Below are 7,428 nucleotides of genomic sequence, written 5' to 3' on the forward strand. Positions count from 1 at the left end.
AAAATGCCTTGTCTTTTTCCGCAGTTTCCCTTTATGATAGTTACTCGTATACGTGTTGGAAAAAACAATTATGTGGATGATTAAGGTTTGCCTTAATAACTGACGCAATAGTGCCTTTAACACTACCTTTCACTACCCGAATTTTTAATAAACATGATTGCTTTAAAATAACTACTACTGTAACGTTACACATTTAAATTACACATTATTGAATCATACGCTTCCAACGCGTTCACTGTGTACCCTTTTAGCACGCATAAACCCCGTTACACATAGTGTCGGTAACAAACGTGCTAACAGGGTACACAGTAACTTAGTAAGTTACTGATTTACTTAATAACGTCATCAGCGAATCAAGATTTCTGAGGAATTCTAGGTCAACGCTTATCGCTAACTGCTCCCATTCCATACTCTCAATACTTCCTGCAAGCAAGCTGTGAATGGTACTCGGGAGATCGCATTTCCTTGCCTAACACCCTTACTAATAAGAATTTTATGCGTACTTCATCACTGCTTACGTTTTATTTCATGCGTACATCATTTGCACGTGATTCATCACTGAAGGACCTTCATGTGGCCCCAGATTTACCGGGTTTCTTATGATAATTGTGACGCATCCGTTCTTCGCGCTGCGTTCCCAAATGGTATGAATCTGTTAGTCACGCTTGCAATTGAGATTGAAACCAATGCCACATGTGCAGGGTCGTCAACGTCTAGCTATAACACGGTCGCTGTTTTCAGAGCGCCATTTGCGTCCGACCAGGCCACATAATAAAGCTGTGCCAGGCCGTGCGAAGTTCCACCTCCGAGTCCCTATGTGCTTGTCAACAAAACTGAATACTGGGCGAGTTGGTGGGAGTTAAGCATTTTGCCCAGAGCGAAAAACGAAGACCGGGAAAGAAATACACGCAGACAAACCAATCTATGTGCTTGTATCAATTTGCTTCCAGATGCGTCTGCTTTGGACGAAATGTTGTTTTGAAAGCTGTGACCATGTTAGGGTAGAACGGGTTGACCCTGTACCACAACATGTATGCCTTACTCACCTCACTACACCACGTGACCTTACGTAGCGGGCTTTATTGGAGGAGTAGGAAGGAAGCTTTCAGAGAATCTGAGAGCCTACAGAGGGCGTCTCGCTGCCAGTTGCGTTGTGGTTCGCGCCACAGGAAGATGCGTGGCAATCAGACGTCGCGGAAGGGCCCTGCACAGCCGACCTGTTTGTCTCCACGTAAGCTGTCTTCAGTGTCTCAGCTGTAGTACCCACCCAACTGAGATAATTGAAATGCTAATTGGTCGTTTTCAGTTAACCGAGGCATAAATAGAAAGCTTTTGAGCAACTTTTGTCCCGCGCGGATCATAGTTTGTTCAGGAAGGCACAGGAGTGCAAAAAACGTTAACAGAAGTAGAAACTGAAGAAGATTGTTTTGTTCCTACATCCATACACCGTTTTTGCGCTTCTTTGTCTTCCTAATATGCACCGAACTCAGCATCAAGTACTTGTGAGAGATTGTTCCTGGATAATAATTTAGCAAGAGTAAACAAGACCTCGCTGCCATCTTAGTCACAGCTGCCTTTTTTCATGTTGTAGTGCTTCTTTGGATAAATCGAGTTAATGTTCTGCTTACTTCTCTTCGTGAAATTAGCCAGTTTTCTGGACAAATTGCTAAAATTAAAGCCTAGAGGGTTCATTATATTTAATTCCTAAATCTAGGAGGCGCGCATGGGCAATAAAGGTATTCTATGACTCTGCCCGCAAGGAAAAAAATATATTAAGCTAGCTTAATTAGCACCTAAAATATCGAGAAAAAAATATGATGCTGCTAATTTCCCTTTCTGAAATATGCAGATCTCGGTGAGCAAGAAAATCTAAAGAAAATAAGGCCTTATTGCGCTTTGCGCACCCCGTCCTACGCGTGCCTCACTTGAGAGCCTCCAATGAGTAGGCGCGCACAATAAGGAAGCGCGCGAGGAGGTGTCGCCCGAAAGGACTGCCAGGGGTCGCCATGAACCCCTTATAAATCATTTATGGATCACAGGCTCCACTTAAACTTTTATATTTGCTCGAGTACGTGCAAATAACACCTCTATAGATTTCTTCGATTAGAATAATAACGCAAGTACAGTTTCAGGTGGCCTTTCAACAGGTAGAAAACAAACATCAAGGACACGTAGGCATGCAGACAAGAATAAAGTTTAGACCTCCGAAGTTGTGCGACGAATTCACACTGCGTAGCAGACGCGAGAAAGCGAAATATAGAGCAAACAAACAAATAAGGTTTCAGGCGTATTTCCTTGATGCCCTACGTGGGACACGCGTATAAATTTGAAAAGGAAGACTCAGTCACAAAAGCAAAATGGACGGTATATCGTAGTTGGGAAGAGTTAATCAACGGCTCAGTCGCATACAATATGTGGCGACGGGTTTGGCACCTCTACAACTACTCCCCTTCTTTCCCAATCTCTTTCTGCACAAAGCCTGTTGAAGAAAAAAATATAGAAGAACAAGCCAACATATTAGAAGAACATTTCTTTAGAATTTCTCCTTAAACACCGTAGATGCAATCATTTTCGGATTAGAAAAAGAACAAAAAAAGAAACAATTTCGATGACAGGACGAATTAATTCGCTTTCAATAATTCATTTAATCTGCAAGGAATAGAGTATGCTGCCTTGCAAAAACAAACTGCAAACTTTACTAAGGCTGGGTGCAACACATTATTAATTGGTGGCGTATCTTTCCGAGCCTCCCATAAAAGCGCTCTTGAAATGTTTAACAAATATATTGACCATGGAAAAACTACATGAGGTTTGGCAAACGCTATTATTTTAGCATTTCTGAAACTGGGAATGTGCCTATCTGTTACAGCATAAGGTGCTTCTTACCGTAGAACTGTTCTTCTTACCGTAGAACTGAACAGCGACAAAATTAAGTAAAGTCGGCCTTGGTGCAGCCGTCGTGTATTGGCAGTGTGGTGTTGAACACGTAATTGCTTACGCAAGTACAACGTTATCACGGTCAGAGATGAACTATCCTACGGCCCAAATATAAGGCCTGCCCGTTTCTATAGCAGTAGTGAAACTTCGCCAATTTTTTGTATGGCGTCGAATTTCCGAGAAGTGACACATCGCCATTCGCTGTATTGGCACATCCGAAAGGTGCCTTAAGGTCGAATGCACGCTCAAGCATTCCACTGCAATAATTTGATGTCATCATCGCCTATAAACAAGACACGAGGCAGAGTAACAAAGATGTTCGTAATTCTCGTCCCTTGCGAGCAACAGTGCTCAGTCGGAAAATGTTTAACTATTACTTGCCGCTATCTCCATAACCATTCTGACTACCGTAAAATACGCGAAATCTCCCCCCTCTACTCGCGAATAGAAGCGAGCAAATTGTGAGGGAGACACTTGCTCGGTTACACGCACATTTTCAGGATAGCGACTGAAGAAGACGACGGCATGAAAGTAAGCAATACACTCTGCACAGTTTTAGCGAAACTGATTAGTGAAGACCATTTTCTTGCTCATTTAGGCGTTTTAGTTTCTTCAAATCTATCCAAGTATTTCCCTAAATCAGATCCAATGATAAGGTTGACGCTTTGGTTCCTCAACTTGTCGCCGTATTCATGACCACGGCGCCACACTTGGTTTGCCCATCGTGCAGCTCACCGTCCTCAACCCGTTCAGGGTACGAGACTTTGTACTTCGTCTTTATTCATGGACTTTTATTGCCATCAAGCTCGAAGTCAGAGTACGTTCGATTCATATTTTAGCGACCAGTCGTGAGCCACGGGACGATCTCTATCTTGTACTGCACAATGTAGGAATACATACAGGACGGAAATCTTTAACTTAACTCGAAACGGTCAGCAGCAGAATGGCAAACGGGCGAGTGGGCAAGAAGAACGCACCCAAGTTGGCTTGGATACGTGAATACACTCAAAAGCAAAAATTTCAAAAAGGACCGACCGCTGGCGGCTGCATTTCAATGGAGGCGAGATGGAAAAGCGTCCATGCTGTGCGATGCTAGTGCACGTAAAAGATTCCCATGTGATCGAAAATTCTCCGTAGCCCTCCACTATGGCTCCTCTTTCTCTATTTCCACTTTCACTGCCACCATACCCTTTTCCTTATGGTGCGATAAGGCGTGAGCAGAAAAACTGTGAGAGATACTGCGCCTTTCTGTTCCTGTCAAGCAATTATTATTACTATTATCATTATATTCTATCTCGTGGCCGGTAGTAGGGAAAAAGAGGACGCTTACTTGGTAGTGCACGGAAATATGAGATTCGCAGAAAATAGGGACGGGAGCCGAATTGTACGGTAAACAACAAAAAAACGACACTAATCTATACGGTCTTTTTCTCGTTGATTATCTAGCAGGAATCACTCGACCTCTGCCCCGAATCTTCACGAGCGGGCTGTCATCATGCTATTTAAAGGGCGACAATAGGAACTTTGGGCCGACGGACGCTGTATAAGGTTGCGTCTTACCTAAGGCATTAGCGACAAAGCCCCCTGTACACGTGCCGCAATTTCGCAGACGTTTTCACGCATAGACCAAAATTATTACTGGCCCAAGCGTGTCACAGGTGTAAAGAGCTAGCTAAGAACTTGCCGCAACTGCTAACGTCGCAAGACACCGCAGACAAAGCCATGACAATTACTGCAGTCTCATCATACACCCAAATCCCGTTCCAACCTGTCGGCATGGATTTACTAGGCCCATTTACAATGAACTCCCTGGTTAGCTGCTATATATTGTGGTTGCCACTGTCTATCTCTGCCTATACTGTGTGACTAAAACACTTTCCCGTGGAACCACTGCTGAAATTGTGACCTTTGTTCATGCACCTTCCGTCACTTTAGGCCCCTTACAGTGCGAATAATCTTTGTTTCTCGGTTTTCCAACAATGAGCGTGAGGATTGCGCTTTAAAACGCCCGAAATGAGGGTGGGGGTAGTAATGCTACATTCCTTATCTTTCCCATGGCACCGTCAAGTGGCCAGATTGCATTACTGAGTATTTTGGCTGCAGTTAGGTTATATAGGACTTCTGGAGTAGCAAACCTTCATAGACCCCACTGCGAGCATGTGCTGTCGTCAAGACCGCCGGAGGCCATGTCACAAGAAGGACACTCACACGGTGCCGGTTGGCTAAAGCACATCGCACGGGTTTTGCGAGTGCTCATCCCTGCATATTTGACAAAGTATTGACGAAATCTTCCCGCCCTTCAATCCTTAATTTACACTGCCACTTTTACGTTTCTTCCCCCTTGCATTGAGATAAAACAGTTTAACCTGTACCACGGACTAGAATATGTTGCTCAAGTTATCACTTTTTGGCCTAGAAAACGTTTTCCAGCGACACTAAGTGGAGCTCACGAAGCGCACATAACCACATCGTAAACGGAGCTTCAAATTTAATGCACAAAAACTGATGACTACTTTTTCGGGATGGGTTTGTCTTAAGACCCGCAATGTGCTACATATGTTTTACTGAGCGCACGGAAATTTTCGCTGTAAACAAAACTTTCGTTGCCTGCTTTAGTAACTGTAGGGCCTCGCTCGAGGCTAATCACTTGTATGTGCGCGTCTCCGCATTCTGCCGCCACCTGCCTGTTTGCTTCTTGTATTGTGGATGCGGTCCGCCTTGTACAAGCGTGCCGCGTGTGGGGAAAGCCGTCCGGACCGTCGGCGCCGGATGTGCGGGACCGTTCTAGCCCGAAGGTCATTCATGGGGAGAGGCGCAGCTGAACGTGCTGACGGGTGCTCGCACGTATGGCACTCTTCATACTGGCCGGTAACGAGCACCCAAATGACCCTTAAGCCTTTTTTTAACACTGCGACTTTGAGGTCCCCAGATACGCCAAAGAGCGCCCGAAGAAGCACTTAGGGTTTGACTCGGGCATTGTTTTCGGAGCGGGCAAGCCAAAAGCTGCCTTTTAATCCGGCGCTGGGCCTTCAGCATGGGGGCTGGTTGATCTTTCCCTTTCTATGTCGTTGCTCATAGTGGTAAACGCAGGTGGCGCATGGCAATGCACTATGGAAAGGATTTAGCCAGCAGCGGCATCGTGGATGGGGCGGCGGTGTGCGGGAGACAAGTGGGAAGAAAGTCTCCCCACAGAGGGTTCGACACCCTCACCAGAGAAAGAGTTTCGCCGTGCTCTTTGTTTGTTATGATTTGTATTGCTAGGGAGGCCCTGGGTTAGAGGCTAAGTCCAACCCACGGAGCTGTGCCCATCTAGCATATTTCCTCAATGGACAGTTGATGTGTGGGGCTGACCTCTGAAAATGACTGCCCCTGTTTCTTTGTTTTGTGAAGGTGTGAAACGGTACGTGATCCAAGATAGTTCAGTCCAGTCTAAACTGAGGCTCCACGCGTAGGCATGTAACGCGGCTGTTCTGCTTAGGCTCTAACCAGTTAGGTCGAAGAGATTCTTTTTGTAAATTAATTCCAACTTCAAGTTTTACTCTCTGTATATATATATATATGTCATGCTGTAAATATATGATCTACCATCATTACCTTCACGTACGCCTCCTGGTCTTTCTTACGCCGAACTACATAACAGTAAGTGTTTAAAGAACCTTCCGGAGAGGAACGAAGAACGTAAATTCTACTGTGTTGGCGCTAAAGCCTAAGGTTGTTATATTAATGTCATGAAAAATATTTCGATACCCATCTCAACACTGCGTGGTTAGCAAGAAAACAAGCGGCAAAGAGAAGTCTACCAAAGCTGTAAAAATGGCATAATTAACTATATGGTGCTCTCGTGCTATCCGCACAGTGTTTGAAACATTCATGAGACCGAGCTGTGCGAAGTCATTACCTTGTATATTTATCTTCAGAAGCTTTTTATGCATCTAATTTCCTTATGCAAATAGACAGCTATAGTACGAGGCTGTTTCATTTGACGGCTGTATGTAAAACGGCACTGGAATGAAGGTTTTATATTAGGCCATATTGTATAGTAATCAGTTGACCTTCCTTGCAAATAAATTTCCCCCGGATAATGTCATTGGGCGGCGAAGAATGCGCAAGGAATCATGGAGTCGTGTCATACACCAATCAACTTTGATTTATCTTAAAGCAGCGTGAAACACGAGACAAAGTGGAAAGAAAGAGGCACGGTCGACAGCTGTCGTCTCTTGTTTCTTCTTTGTCGTTTCGTATTTCGCGCTGCTTTAATGTGAATACTTTCAAGCTCACCCCAGATTTCTGTTCCCGTAATTGACCTTTCCCTGGAAACTTTATAAAACTAAATTTATTCAACTAGTCGTTAATCTTTCAATCTTGGCGCTCGAACATCATGGATATTTTTGAAAAATTTCGTACCCCTCTCGGGCGTGCAGAATATCACTTTGCTAAAATAGTTACCGCATGCTTTGATCCTTGCGCACTATGACTTACATAGCTATATTA

The sequence above is a fragment of the Amblyomma maculatum genome, chromosome 7, assembly GCF_055883805.1.
Source record: "Amblyomma maculatum isolate TAMU_Amacu chromosome 7, ASM5588380v1, whole genome shotgun sequence".
Lineage (NCBI taxonomy): Eukaryota > Metazoa > Arthropoda > Arachnida > Ixodida > Ixodidae > Amblyomma > Amblyomma maculatum.